We start from the raw sequence: 17163 nt of genomic DNA, 5'->3' as shown, positions 1-17163 counted from the left end.
CTAACCCTAAATGTAGAACCAGCCCTCGCCCTAACCTAGAACAAAACGTAGCCATTGGTCTAACCCCAACACTAGCCCTAAGCGTACCCCAGCCCTAGATTTAACACTAACCCTAATCTAGCTCTACACTCTAGCCCTAGGGCTAATCCTAAACCTAATCTTAGGCCTAACCCTAAATGTAACTGAAGCCCTAACCCTAAACCTAACCCTAAACTCAACCCCATCCCTAGCCCTAGACCTAGCCACAGCCCTAGCCATAGTACTAACCGTAACCTAGACCTAACCATGAGGATAACCTTACCTCTAACTGTAGTCCTAGTTCTAGACCTAACACTAATCCTAATCCTAGCCCTAACCCTACCTTAAACATAATATAACCCTCACACAAGGCCTTCACCTAACCTTAACCCTAAACCTAAACCTAGACCTGACCGTAAACCTAGCCCTAACCATAGGTTCAGTCCTCCCCTCACCATAACCTTAACACTAGCAGTATGCTAACCCTAATAATTATCATAACCCTAATACTAACTCTAGCTCTAGCCCAAGGCCTACCCCTAATTCTAGCCCTACCCTAGCACTAACAATAACCTTAAATCTAACCCTAACACTAATTCTACCCTACCCCAAACAAGAGTCCAACCTTAGCACTAACCCTAAATTTGCCCTAACTCTAATTCTAGTCTTAGTCCTAACTCTAATTTTAATCCTAGCCTTAAGGCCAATGGTAGTCTTAGCAGTATTTCTAACCCTGGACCTAACCATAACAGTAATAGTAACCAAAACATTAATCCAATCCTCATCCTAATCCTAACCCTAACCATAAAGCTAAGCCTAATCATAACCCTAAATGTAACCCTAACGCTATTCCTAACCCTAGTCTTAACTGTAAAACTAACACTAGCCATAGCCGTAATCAGAAAGCTAAGCCTAAATCTAGCTCTAAACCTAGCCCTAACCCTGAACCTAACCTTCTAGCTCTAGCCCTAGCTCTAACCTTCTAGCCCTAAATCTAACCCTGATCCTAACTCTAGCCCTAGTCCTAGTCCTAGGCATACCCCTAAGCATAGCGGAAACACTCACCCTTACCTTAGCAATAAACATAATCATAACCCTAACCTGAGCCCTAGCCCAAGGCTTAACCCTAAACCTATCTTAGCTCTAACCATAAACCTAGCCATAGCCATTGATGAATACTGACTCTAACCTTAGCCCTAAACACAAACCTAATGATAACCATACCCTAACACCAAGCCTAGAACTATTACTATCCATAACCCTAATCATAGCTCTAAATGTACCCCTAACAGTAATTTTAATCCTAACCCAAATCCTAACCGTAGCCTAAACCTAACACTAACCCTAACTATAATCCTAAAGTTAACCCTAAACATAACCCAAACCTCAGCCCTAACCTTAACCCTAAACCTAAACCTAAACTTAGCCCTAGCCCTAATCCAAGTTGTAGACAAAAACCTAAGGCTAAACTAAACCTAAACATAACTCTAACCCTAACCCTAACCCTAACCCTAGACCTACCGCAAACCTAGGTCTAGCCCAAGCCCTAAATGTAAACCTAACCATAACTCTAACCCGAATCCTATCACTAAATCTAAAACTAAACCAGCAATAGCTGTAAACCTAAACCTATCCCTAAGGAGTGGTAAACTGCACATGTGCTAATTCAGCAGCTCTCGGATATCAGTGTTACGGGACCAGCCACTGTTACACTGAAGGGAGGACAGTTGAGCTGCCCGAGAATAAAATCATCTCCGTCTTAGAGCACTGCACAGGCTCCACAGAAAAAACAGCCCCAACAAGGCATGCCACCAACTACATCCAAAATAACTCCAGGAGGTACTCAGACTTATCAGCCAGAAGGGGGAGACAAGATCAGTGCCACCAACAAAGCAATTATTCAGGATAGTTATGTTTCCCAAACCCACAGCACCAATTGAACATAAAAAAAATCAACTTGTAGACCTGTAGGTAATACACCTTAGAGATGATTTCGTCAACCAGATTGGCAACTACAAAAGGTAAAACAAAAGACAAAAACACCATGAATGTTACTGAAGACTCTCTAAGAAAGGAGTAAAAGCTTTGCCAACTCTCACAGTTAACCGAGGAAGATATTGAGAAAATGGGGGACAAAGAACTCAGAAAACACGTTATAAAGGGGTGATCAACAATGAGAAGCACAAACAAGAGTCCAAAGATGAAATAGCAGTAATAAGTCAAACCAAGGCTGATATATCAGAAATTAAGAACATAATAGAGAAAATTAAAACTACAGTGGAGAGTCTCAGCAATAGAACAAATTGGTTGAAGAAAGAATTTCAGATTTAGAAGATATTTCCTGTCACCAGGGACAAACAAACAAAAAGCTGGAAGCAGAGCTGGGTCAAGCTAAAAAAAGTATCCAAGAATTACAAAATATTATTAAAAGGTCCAACATAAGAGTTATGGGAGTTCCAGAAGGTGCAGAAAGAGAAGTTGGGATTAAAGGTGTTTTCAATGAAATAGTAAAGTAAAACTCCCTAATCTAAGCAAAGTCTTAGAAAATAATATACAGGAGGGCTACAGAACTCCCAACAGAATTGACCAAAAATGAAATTCACCACGACACATAATAATCAAGCTCTCTTCAGTTGAACAGAAAGAAAAAAATCCTTAAATGTGCACATGAAAAAAAAATCAAGTGACATACAACATATAGAGGAAATCCAATCAAACTCACATCTGACGTTTCAGAGGAAATACTACAGGCCACAAGAGAATGGAGTGACATATTCCAGATTCTAAAAGAGAAAAGATTTCAGCCCAGATTTACTTCCCTTCAAAGCTCTCCTTTGTCTTTCAAAATGAAATAAAATTCTTCCACAATAAAGAAAAACTTCAACAATTTGTCTCCTCTAAACCAGGCCTACAAATGATAATCAAAGATCTTCCCATGAAAGAAAAAAGAAATAACAACCACCAAAAACAAAGGCAAATGTGGAAGACATCTCACTAAAAGGCTAACAGAAGACTCAATCATAGAACAACATATTGCCAAAAAGACAGTGTACCGTCCAGCAGGACAGTCAACGGGGGTTGCAACCAACCTAGGAGAGAATGAAGCGACAAGAGACACAAAGAATGGACAGCAAGACAGTAGGTCTGATAAAGCTGTCACTTTATTATTTTCGATTGAGGATTTTTATATTCTTCAGTAACTGAGGCTTTGGGTGGGAAGGAGAAACCAGGACACAAGCCATGGTCTGAAGACAGATTGTTTTTGAGCAGCCACCATATCAACAATAGTATAGGTAACAAGTAACAATATGTTGGCAGGTACAGCATAAATCACATTCTGAAACAGTTGCTAGAAACAATTGCAATTAAGTGTGTTATTAGTTTCATAACCTCTTTCCCAAGCATCTAGCCAACCAGGGGTTTTCCAGTGGCCCATAGGTCTATATTCAAAATGGCTTCAGTGTGGCCATAGTACATGGCTCCTGACAAGACAGGACCAAACTGCCCCTTATCCATAATAACTCTGAATGCAAATGGCTGAAACTCATTAGTTATATGCCATAGATTAGAAGACTGGATTAAAAAAACAAAACATAGCTATCTGCTGCTTACAGGAGACACATCTCACCAATAAACATCAGAGAAAATTGAAAGTGAAAGATGGAAAAAGTTATTCCAAGTAAATGGAAAGGAAAGACGTGCAGGTGTAGCCATGTTATATCAGATAACACAGACTTTGACATAAAGAGCATCAAAAGAGATGAAGAAGGATACCACATAATGATCAAAGGATGCATTCAGCAAGAAGAGATCACCATGATAAATTTTTATGCGCCAAATGCCAAAGCATCTAGCTATGTGAAACAAATATTAACATGTTTAAAGGAAGAAATAGACTCCAATACGATCATAGTAGGAGACCTTAATACCCCATTAGCAAATGGGTTGTTAAAAAAACAGAAACTCAGCAAAGAAACAACAGAATTCACCAAAAACTCTAGAGCAAATGGACTTAGTTGACATCTATTGAACCTTTAATCCTACATATAGAGAATACACTTTTTCACCAGTACATGGAACTTTCTCCAGAGTTGATCATGTTATAGGTTAAAAAACAAGCCTCAGCAAATTTTAAAAAGTTGAAATCATACCATGCATCTCCTCGGACCATCAAGGAGTGAAGCTAGAGACCAAGAAGTTGAAACACCACAGAAGACTTGCAAATATATGGAGACTGAATAACATATTACTAAATGAGCAATGGGTTAGAGAGGAAATCAAAGGGGAAATTTAAAAATTGCTTGACACAAATGAAGGCATCAACACAGCATATAAAAACTTATGGAACACAATCAAGGCAGTGTTAAGAGGAAAACTTATTTCAATCAGTGCTTACATTAAGAAATTAGAAAAGTAAATCAGCTAACCTTAACTGCTGAAGGAACTAGAAAAGCAAAAACAAAGCAACCCCAAGATTAGTAGGAAAAAAGAAATCATCAAAATAAGGGAGGAAATAAATCAAAAAGAGACCAAGAGAACTCTACATAAGATCCATTAATCAAAGAGCTGATTATTTGAGAAAATCAACAAAATAGACTCCCCACTAGAACAACTAATCCAAAAAAAAAAGAAGGAAGAAAATGCACATCAATGGAATCAGAGATGAGAAAGGAGATATAACAACATTACCTCAGAAATACAAAGAATCATCAGGAACTATTACTAGCAACTATATGCGACAAATCAGAAGACCTAGAGAGAAGGATAGATTTTTGAACACATACAATCCACCAAAATTGAAATCAAGAGGCAATTAACAATCTAAACAGCCCAATAACATGCATGGAGATTGAACCAGTAATTAAAGCCCTCCCAACCAAGAAAAGTCCTGGACCAGAGAGTTTCACTGCTGAAATTTACCAAGTGTTTCAAGAGGAAATTATCCCAATCCTAGACAACTTTTTCAAAAGAATAGAAAGAGAGGCAATCTTTCCAAACGCTTTCTATGAAACTAATATCACCTTAATACCACAGCCAGATAGAGAAACAACAGAAAAAGAGAACTACAGACCAATATCCTTGATGAACATAGATGCAGAGATCTTCAATAAAATACTGGCCAACAGAATCCAACAACACACCAGACAGATCATTCACCCAGAGCAGGTGGATTCATCCCAGGCATGCAGCGATAGTTCAACATTTGCAAATCAATAAATGTGATACATAACATCAACAGATTGAAAAATAAAAATCATATGCAGACAAGACATTTCATAAAATCCAACACCATGTCATGCTGAAAACCCTAAGCAAGATAGGCATAGAAGGAACATTCTACAACACAATCAAAGCAGTCTGTGAAAAGCCCAATGCCAGCATCATGCTAAATGGAGAAAGATTGGAAGCCTTCCCAATAAAATCTGGAACTAGACAAGAGTGTCCACTGTCACCACTACTCTTCAATATACTATTGGAAGTCCTTGCCAGAGCTGTTAGGCAAGAAAAAGCAATTAAAGGAATCCAAATTGGAAATGAGGAACTGAAATTATCGCTATTTGTATATGTCATGATTCTCTACATAGGAGAACCAAAAGACTCAGTCAAGAGACTATTGGATCTTCCTCTCTGTCGCTCCTCCTCTCTGTGACTTTGTAATAAATAAATAAATCTTCGAGAAAAAGAGACTATTGGAACTCATAAGAGACTTTGGCAGAGTAGCAGGATTCAAAATTAATGAACACAAGTCAGTAGCATTAGTGTACGCAAATAATTCCATGGCTGAGAAAGAAATTGTAAATACAGCCCCCTTTAAAATAGAGGAGAGGAATCTTAAATACCTAGGAATTAAGCTAACTAAATATGTAGAAGAACTCTATGATGAAAACTATAAATCATTTTAAAAGGAAATAGAACAAGACCATGAAAAGTGGAGAACCTTACCATGTTCTTGGATTGGCAGAATCAACATCATCAAAATGACCATATTACCAAAAGCAATATACAATCCCAATCAAACTCCCAACAACATTCATCTCAGAAATAGAAAGATGATACAAAAGTTCATCTGGAATCACAAAAGACCATGAATAGCCAAAGCTATCCTGAAAAACTGAAATCAAGCTAGAGGAATCACAATTCCAGACCTCAAGACATACTACAGGGCAGTGGTCATCAAAACAGCCTGGTACTGGTCATCAAAACAGTCTAGTACAGAAACAAAGAAGAATATCAGTGTAACAGAATAGAAACATCAGAAGGGAGCACACACATGTATAGGCAACTAATATTTGACAAGAAAACTGAAAACAACCCAGGCAAAAAGCCTTGTCTCTTCAACAAATGCTGTTGGGACAACTGGATAGCACCTTGCAAAATTAAGAAGCAAGACCCACACATGTCACATTATACGAAACTTAGCTCTAAATGGATCAAGGACCTAAATCTACACCCAGAAACCATCAAACTATTAAAGGAAAACATAAGCACTCTTCAAGATATAGGAACAGTAAAAGACTTCTTAGAAAAGACACCAAAAGCAAAAGCAATCAAAGCCAAAATGAACAGATGGGACTCCATCAAACTCAAAAGCTTCTGTACAGCAAAGGAAACAATTAACACAGTGAAGAAACAACCAACAAAAGGGGAGAAAATTTTTGCATACTACACAAGTGATAGGGGACTAATATCCAGCACCTACAAAGAGCTTTAGAAACCCAGGGACAGCAAAACAAAACAAAACAAAACAAAACAAAACAAAACAAAACTCTGTAACTAAATGGGCAAAAGAAATGAACAAACATTTCTCAAAAGAACAGGTTTAAACGGCTAATAGACATATGAAAAGATGCTCAGACAAATGAAAACCACGTTGAGGTATCACCTAATTCCAGCTATACTGGCCTACATTCAGAACTCAACGAACAACACCTGTTGGCATGGATGTGGGGAGAAAGGCACCCTCCTTCACTGCTGGTGGGGAGTGTAGGCTAGTACAGCCATGTTGGAAATCAATATGGAGAGTGATTGGAAAATTGCAAATAAATGAGCCATATAACCCAGCTATCCCACTCCTAGGAACATATCCGATAGAGGTGAAATCTGTATGTGAGAAGGGGATCTTTAATCCTATATTTACAGCGCACAATCTATAATAGCAAAGACCAGGAAACAATCCAGATGTGCGTCTAAAGAAGAGCGGTTAAAGAAACTGTGGTACAGCTACTCCATGGAATTCAGCTATCAAGAAGAATGAAATTATTCTATTTACAACCAGGTCTTCCCACCTAGAGACCACTATGCTCAGTGAAATGAGTCAATCACAAAAGAACAAATACCGTGTATTCTCTCTTATATAAGGAAGCCAACATGGAAAGTGTAACTCCAATAGCCCAACCATACTGTTTTTTGATTGTGTGCTTTTTGGCTATATCCCATGTGCTTTGATGTTCTTATTTCATTTTGGTTCCTCCAAAATAATCTCTTTTCTTTAATTCATCAAGTGCTCATGAATTATAGGATGGCATCATTTTTCTCAAGAGATTTCTGTGTTTTCTTTTTGTCACTCATGTGTTGCTTACTCAGTGGTGCGTTATTTTTTCAAGGTGCTATAATTTATTGTTGTTGTTGTTGTTGTTGTTGTGGCTGCTCTAACTCATACCAGTTGTTGATCTTGTTTTATGGCTTCTCACTTATGGAAATGTATTGTGATGGAGTACTGAGGTCGATCATATACAGACGTGGGGGTACAATGGTACATGCATCCCTGCATCCAGATGAAAGAAGGATTCCTAATGAAACTGTTGGACATGTGTAGACAATGGGATGCTGCACTGTCTGACATTGTCTGTACCAACAATGTTGGGGTACATTCAAATAAAAACTGATAGAATTATGATTCCTTATGAAGGACTACACAATTGTAATAAAATGGGAAATATGACAGGGGTGCATGTTTGAGGGGGGGAATCCCAGCCTACACAAAACTGTACCACATAATTCAAAATTCAAAATAAAAATATTTTTTGAAAAAAGAAATAACCCTAAGCCTAGCAATGAACCTAAACCTAATCCTAATCCTAATCCTAACCCTAACCCTTGACCTAAACTTAACATTACCCTGAATCTAGCCCTAACTCTAACCATATCCCTAGTCCTAACACAAATTTTAATACTAAACTTAACCCTAGAACTAACCCTAACCATAACCATAACTCTAATCTTACCACAACACTAACCCTAATCATAGCCCTAGCACTAAGCATATCCCAGACACTAGCCATTACCCTAGCCAAGCTGTAGACATAAGCCTAAGACATAACCACAACCTTGACCCTAAACCTATCCCTAGCCCTAACACTAATCCTGACACTAAACCTAGCAATAACATTGACCCTATCATAAACCTAATGCAACCCTAAACCTAACATGAACCCTAGCCCTAACACTTAATCTAACCCAGACAATAGTCCGAACCCTAATCCTAACCCTAACTATAGCCAAACCATAACCCTAACACTAAACCTAACACTAACGCTAGCCCTAGTCCTATCCTTAGACATGCCACTAAGCCTAGCTTTAAAACTAACCCAAAGTCTAACCATAGACCTTAGATTAAACATAACCCTGACCCTAGCCATAACGCTAAACCTAAACATAGTCCTAACCTTAACCCTAGTCCTAACCTAATCCTAGCCCTAGCACTAATGCTAACCCTAACACTAAACCTGACCCAATTCCTAAACCTAACACTAACTCTAACCCTAATCCTAACTCTAGCCCCAGCTGAAGCCGAAGACATAAGCCAAAACCTAGCCACATGCTAACTTTATCCCTAAACTTAGCCCTAAAACTAACACTAACATGAAACCCTAACCCTAGCCATAACCCTAACCCTAGCCTTAATACTAACACTAACCCTAACCTCAAACTGGGCAGTGACACTAAACCAAGCCATAAACATAACACTAACCATTGCCCTAACACTAGCTCTAACTTAAATGTAACCCTATCTGTAACCCTAACACTAGCCATAACACTAAACCTAACCCAGACACTAGAACTAACCCTAATTCTAACCTTAACCCTAACCCTAGCCTAACCCTAACATACCCTAGTCATAGACCAAGCCTTAGAAATAACCCATAGCCTAGCCTTAAACCTAGCCTTAACCCTAAACATAGACCTAACCTGAAACTTTAACTTGACCATAGCCCCCAAACTAACCCTAAACATAATCCTAGGCCTAGTGACAAATCTAACCCTAGCACTAACCCTAACACGAAGCCTAACCCCAACCCTAATCCTAGCTCTAGCCAGAACTCTAAATATAATGATAACCATAAAACAAAACCTAAGACTAAACCTAAACTTAACACTAAATCTAACACTAGCCCTAACCTTAACACAAACCCTAACCCGAAAAGTAACCCTAAATATAACCCTAATGTAACCATAAATCTAACATTAGCCCTAACCCTTACCCGACCCTTAGCCTAACGCTAAACCTAACAAAAGCCCTAACCCTAACCTTAACCCTAACACTACCCTAGACTTAGTCCAAACCTTAGAAATAGAAAAAAGCCTAGCCTGAAACCTAACCCTAATACTAGACCTAACACTAATCTGAACCCTGACCTAGCCTTAATCCTAAATCAAACCAAAATACTAGTCATTTCCATAATCTAACTTTAACATTACTCATGACCTTAGCCCTAACCCAAGCCCAATTCCTACACTAAAACTAACTCAACCTTAAACCTAATCCCAGCACTAACTCTAAACCTAACACTAATGCTAACCCTAGCCTTAGCACTAACCCTAACCTTACATTAACTCTAACCCTAGCCCTAACACTAGCCCTAACCAGAACCCTAACCCTAAACCAATGCTAACCTTAACCCTGATGTGACTCTAAGGTAAACATAACCTAACCATAACCCTAGCCCTAATATTAAACCTAACACAGACACTAGATCTAACAGTAATCCTAACAACAACCCTAGCCAGAGTCCTAACCCTAAGCCTAAACCTAACACTAACCCTATCACTTGCCCAAGCTTTAAGACATAAAACTAAGCCTAGTATTAAACATAACCCTGATCCTAACCCTAACCCTAGCCCTAGCCCTAGCCCTAACACAAAACATAACTCTAGCCCTATGCCTAACACTAAACCTAATTGTGACCCTAGACCTAACAGTAATCCTCACTCTTAACTTACACAAAGCCCCAATCATAACCCTGACCCTAGACCTAACAGTAATCCTCACTCTTAACTTACACAAAGCCCCAATCATAACCCTAACCCTAACCCTAAACCTAACCCTAGACTTCTCTCTAATCTTAACCATGACCCTAGATCTAGCCCTAACCATAACCCTAAAATTTACACTAGACCTAGCCCTAGCCAAAGCCTTAAACATAACCCTAAGCCTAATATTAAACCTATTTAACACTAACACTAAACGTACACATAACCATAACTTTAACCCCAACCCTACCCCTAACCCAAAAACTAAACCTAACTCTAGCACTTACTCTAACCATAAACCTAACCCCAACATTAGAACTCACCCTAACCTTACCAGTGATCCTAGCCCTAACCCTAGCACTAACACTAAACGTAACATTAAAACTAACCATAGACCTAGCCCTTTTGTTAACCTTAAACTTAACACTCCCTTACACTAACCTTAAACCTGATCCTAGTCCTAACTCTAACACTAAACCAAACCCTAGCCAAAAAGGAAACACTATACCTAACACAAACAATAAACCTTAGGTTTATCGACATAAACCTAAGCTTAGCCACAACCCTAACCCTAGCCCTAACACTAATCCTAACACTAAACCTCACACTAAACCGAACCATAAACATAACCATAACTCTAACACAAATGCAACCATAACATAACCCTAAGACTAAACATAATGCTAGCATTAATACTAAATCTAGCCAGACCTTAGTCCTAACTTTAATCCTAACCCTAACCCTATGCTAGTTCTAGCCCTGACCCTAAACTGGCCCAAACTTTAGAACAAGCCATAGATATAACTCTATGCCTAGCCACAACCCTAACCCTAACCCTTAGCCTAACATTAACCCTAACCCTAACACAAAGCCAAACCATAAAATTAATCCTAAGCCTAAACCTAACACTAATAATAACACTAACAACAAACCTAACCCTAACAAAACCCTAATTAGGCCAAACCATAACCCTAAACCTAAGCCTAACTCTAACTGTAACCCTAAGACCAATCCTAAGCCCAACTCTAACAATAAACTTAGCATTAAGACTAACTCTAACACTAAATCTAATGCTAACCCTAAGCCTATCCCTAGGCCTAACCTTAACCCTAGTCCTAGCTTATGCCTAAACGAAACCCTAAACTGAACACTAAGCTTAGTCCTAACCCTTACACTCTCCCTAACAGTAACTGTAACCCTAAACCAAACCTAATCACGACCCTATTGTATACCCTAAGCCTAAGACTAAGCCTAATACTAACCCTGGGCCTAACCTTAATACTAACCCTAACCATAACCATAACCTTTACGCTAACCCTTACCCTAAACCTAACCCTAACCCTATTCCTAACCCTAACCCTAATGCTAGCTCTAACCCTAACTTTCCCAGGCATATTAGAAAGAAGATGGATTAAAAGTAGCGCAGCCAGGATTCACATCAGTGAACACATCAGTGTTCCAGTATTGGAAACCAGGATTGCAAGTGGTGGCCTCCTTCAAACACCACAACATTAATGTTTAAAAATGAATGTTTAAAAATTTTATTTTATTCATCCATGATACAGGTTCATAGGATCCGGGATTTCTCTCCACCCCTCCCTAAATTCCTGCACCTGCCGCATTTCCCCGATGTCAATACAATAGTATAGTCCTTCACAATCAATCCAAATTCCATCATTTTGCTATTTAAGTGCATCCTGACATTATGGGCATGGACAATGGCAGAAAGTCCAGCATCCTATTGTCAAGATACAAATAAATGTGTTTTTTTATTGGCCCTAATTTGTGCTATGCTTGCCAATTGAAAAGGGATACTTAATTTTAGAGAAATTTTAGATGTGTTCCAAATTCAATAGTGAAGTGCCCTGTGTTCATATTCTCCTTATTCCCATACACGCAGTCTCCCTTCTGCCAGCAGCCTGCACTGAACCTTCCATTTGTTACCGCTGGTGCATTTATTGACACAGCATTATTACTTTCAATCCATTGGTGATGGTGCAGTTCACTACTGGTATTACTCATGCTGTGAGCATGAGTACATGAGTACATGAGTACACGCATACTGTCAGATGTCCACTATCATGTTGCCAAACAAAATAGTTCTATGACTCTGAAAGTCTGGAGTGCTCCAACTTGACGTATTCCTCCCCACTTTTGCAATCACTGACCCATGCATTCATCCTCTCCCTAGTTTGGGTAATATGCCTGGCAATTTTTGAACGAATGGGAGACCTTGTGTGTGAGGGAGTATGGAGTTTCTAGATGATGTTTCTTTCTGGAGCTCTTGCAGGGTGTCTGCCAGGGTGTCTGAATACTCTCAGTCTAGTCAGTGACTACCTACACTGACTCAAGGCTGAGTCTCAGCTCTGTGGGGTTTGGTCTGTTTTCCTTTGCTCCTACAATGTTGATTTCCAGTGGCCTCCCTGGGAATCTTGGACTTGAACTAAACTTCCTCCAGTGGTTTCTGAGCATCTTGGTCTCTGGGGCTCCGAGACTCCTGAAACTAGCACTTTACTTCTTCAGAAATTTTTTGTTGAGTTGCATAGTCTTTTTTCCTTGAACTGGGTACTTCCATATTTTTGTCATGTTTCATCCGTAGGAATCCTATAGAATTTACTATCCCAAGATGACATAGCTATAGACTTAGATGTTCTTGATCATCTGTAAGTTTTTTCTTAAACTGGCACACACAAAAATTTTACTGTATTTATTTCCTAGGAAGAGTGGTCTCTATTCTTCAAAGGTTTTCACTCCTGATTGCATATTTCACTTACCTAGGGAGATTTAAAATAGCTGATGTACAGAGCTGACCTCTAGGGAGTCTAGTTTCATTGGTCTGGGGCCAAGTCTTGGCACTGAGAAATCTTTAAATCCATCCAAATAGTTATACTGTGTAGGGAATTGCTTTAAATGTTAACACATTTTTCTCCTGGTTTGAGTCACCACTGCAAATTTGTTAGTTCACAGTCATTATGGAAGGAAGACATTGTATACTCTGATAAAAGACATTGTTTCAAATCCTCCCTTTGTCATTTTAAAAGCTCTCATGCCTCAGGTTAACACATCTACTGGGTTAAGAGGTGCATACACCTTTGTATCCAGGTGGCTGAGCTATTATGTCTTTTCATAAAGGTGCTGAAAGGCACTGTGGAAGGGGAGAGTCGGAAAGATGTAGCTTCAAGCAAAGGCATATTGGCAGGCAGATACATTTTGGGAAATACTATAAGTGCGAGTCCAGAAGCTAGAACTTTATTGAAGCTATTCTTGCCTTGCACTCCTGGGAAAACCTTCCTGTGTCCTCTGAATTGGGTGAGGGGTCTATCACTTTGAAAATCACTGTACTGTTTGTGTGCTAGAGAGGGTCTCTTCACTCCAAATTATTTCCTCCCTCTTCCGTCTGCTTGTTGTCTCTGACCCACATGGAAGGACTGGAGGTCTTTTATGTCCTCTGGCTGCTTGTTAGGCTAATTCATCCAGTGAGTTAGCGATGAGCGTGAGGTCAGGCAGTTGATTTTCCAGGCTCTATTTCAACAGGAATTTCTCAGGAAAACCCATTCCCTTAATTCAAGGTCCATAGGTTGTGGTCACTTCTGCGTGACTGTCCTGCCAGTGTTTGGGGAGTCACCTTTGTCCCCTTGAAGTAGCATAATGCACAAGTGTTTCACCATGGCTTCTGATTTCCTGACATCTTGAAACAATTCTCATTTAAATTAACCTTGCTTAAAGATGCCTGGCTGCTGCATAGAGGGACCAACAAATGCTGGTTTGAGTCCATGGCTTCCATGGGAGAGGCCTGTTGTTCTTCATACCACTGTTTAGAGAGAAAAATAACCATTTCTAAACTTAACCTCAATTCTGCCTCAGACAAACCTGGTATTATGGCTCTGTCAATACACAGATCCCAGGGGATAAATGCTTTAGCTGACATCATTCAAATCTAATGTCAGGAGTGAGGCATGGATATTCTGTTCTGCACCATTTCCCGCCCACATTTTTCTCCTTGGCAAACAAGGGATAATTTGACAGACAAACACCCAAAGAGGAATGTCAAACATACACAAGTGCGCACATCCTTCCATGATTTTCCCAGTCTACCCTTTATTTAAATACTCTGTTCTGTCTTTCATTTTTCACAAATGCCTCTTTGTCTTAGCTAGATGGTAAATTTCATGGGGACAGAAACCATAGACTTATGTTTCTGTGCAGCTGCTGCAGCCTGGAAATCTTGGACTCAGCTCACTTCCAATCCACTTGTTTTTCTTGCCCGATCCGGTGTCAAGATCATCAGATGTGTTTTTAGCGTCAGTCATTGCATTTTTGCTTGCACTTATCCATTCAACAAGAGTATTTATTGGATGTCTGTTCCATAATAGGCCTTAGATGGGTTGTAGGATGTAAAAAATGACCCAAATCATGTCATTGATCATTATTATTCTACCAAGACTAGTCACAGGACTCACTAATTAGGGTATCATTGAATGGTTCAGCAATGATGAGAACTATAGTAATCCTTCATGGACCTCTGCCAACATCCCTCTCTCTTGTTAGTGTTCATACTTGAAAATAATACAAACTAACTGGTTAACTTAAGCAGGAAAGGAATTTATTATGGATTTGAATTACAGCAAAAGTCTGTAGATCTTGGCTTAAAAAAAAATGGGCAGAGAGCTCAAGAGGCTGGGATCTACAAAAGATTTAGGCAAAATATACGTGAGATCACAATATTGATGACAGACCCCCGCTGCAGTGCTAGATTCCTGACCCTGATACACTCTATGGACTAGGTGTGGAGTGTGTTTTTTGCCTGGTCTAGGAGGTGTCAACAAGCTCTGCTGCTCATGTAACACTTACCGGCGTAGACACTAGGTGAGCACCTGTACAGTTGAGTTTCCATCCCTCCCAGTTGCTAGAGTCCTGGGAGCACAGGGGATTTGGAGCTTTCTGAGGTGCTGGCCGTACATTTCCAATTAAGATCCAGAAAGTGAAAGAATACCCAAACCTGGGAAGAGACTCCAAATGCTGGGCAGCCACAGAGCACTCTTAATTACCCACTCTGTCCCTAATGGGTTTGTTGAGAATGGAAGAACCCAATTGTGTCAGGCCCTGATATCCTGGCATCTACGTTGAGCCTCGTCTTTGGGGTTGTTGAGATGCAAGGATGTTCCTTTACTGAAACATTACCCAGTAACATGCCTGAGAGGAAGGGGAAACAGAAGGGCTGCAATTAGGTAACTGGTAGAAAAGTAAAAAATAAACCCAGTTTAAAATTGACTACTTAAATTGTTGGGGAAAAGTATCAAATCCCCAAGACAGTCCTGGGCATGAAGGCAGTAACACAGAGAAAGAGGGAGATATGGGTACTAAGCACAATGTTAAAAGTCATCTTAAATTTTCTTATGCCCCACAACAAATTTTCATTCAATACCAAGTCTCTGATAACATGATCACTGCTCCTACCAAACATGGTGGTGCTACTTGGCCCTGTTATTTATAACTGGGCGCATCATATTCATAATTCCATTTGATCTTTACTCCAGTTCATGAGTAACCCTACATTGCAAGTGAACCAGCAGGTTCTCTGAGAGGATCAGTAGCTGATTTAGTCCCATACTTAATGACAGAGCAGGGAGTCCCTCCCAGCTTCACTAGCCTGCACAACTGAATCTTGATATGCTATTCAGTCTCTCACTTTGAAAAGGTGATTTGCCTGGAAAATGTTGCTTAGACTTGAAAGAGGCAGCTTCTCTGTAGACAACCCTGGATTCTGGTTTGGTCATTGGATTTGGTTTGCAGAAGCTTGTTCCTTGAATGAATGTCAATGATAAATTTGGGGGGCTTTGTTGTCAAGCATGTCGAAATTAACTGTTTCATTCTGGAGGGTTCCAACTGCTGTCTTAGATCTCTTTCCATAACTACAAAGATACTTAAAATGTTCATGGAAAATGCTATTTAAAAATACGTTTATTGGTGTAAAAATGAAAACTAAGCATATAATTTCTAAAATATGCATTTGTTTCTTTTAAATATTTATTGGTTTGTTTGTTTGTTTGTTTGAAAGGAGAAGAATGAAAGCTCTTCTGTCTGCTGGTTTACTTCCCAGTTGCTGGGCTGGAAGTGAGGAGACAAGACCCCACTCCCAGTCTTCCACATGGGCAGCAGGAACCTGGTTACATGAGCCATTACTGCTGCCTCTAAAGGCCTGCATCAGCAGGTGCGCCCATGTGGGATATTGGCAACTTAACTCCTCAAGACCCTTATAGACTCAGTGAACACACAGCCTAGGAGTTCTAAGATGCCTGCAGGTGACGCTGGTAGAGCCAAGGAGCAAGCAGGTGCCTCATTTCTTCTGTAAGAGTGCTATGGATTCACTGTCTCTAGTCTTCTCATATCACTATTTCTGTTTTACTTACAAGTACACTTTGAAAATGAAAGACCATGTGAATCTTGGACTGAACCTTAGAGAACACTACACATGTCAGACCATTCCAAATATTATCTCTCTTCAAAATGCCTTTGTGGCTGGTTGGATTGTTCACTCCTTTCCCTTATTTTAGATCATTATAGCACATTTATATGTTAGTGTCAAACTTCAGCCCATGTGGAGACTAATGCTGGGAAGTCTTACCAGAACACTCAGCTGTGATGTACTCATTTATTGCAAAGGCAACATTATGGCTGAAATCTTACATATGTGGAAATTATAAAAATGCATAAGCCCAAGACCCAAACACAAAGGGAAAAAAAAAAACACTCTTTGTACTGCAAGGAACTGGTCCACACTCTGTTAAAGACTCCATTTGTGGGCTTGTGGATTCCTGTTAATTCACGTTTTAATAAGCCATAAGCTTTTACATGAATGTTAAATACCAGAAGGATTGCCATCATTTCACTGTT

This window comes from Ochotona princeps, chromosome 7 (assembly GCF_030435755.1).
Source record: "Ochotona princeps isolate mOchPri1 chromosome 7, mOchPri1.hap1, whole genome shotgun sequence".
Classification (NCBI taxonomy): domain Eukaryota; kingdom Metazoa; phylum Chordata; class Mammalia; order Lagomorpha; family Ochotonidae; genus Ochotona; species Ochotona princeps.
Note: the sequence above shows the minus strand (reverse complement) of the source record.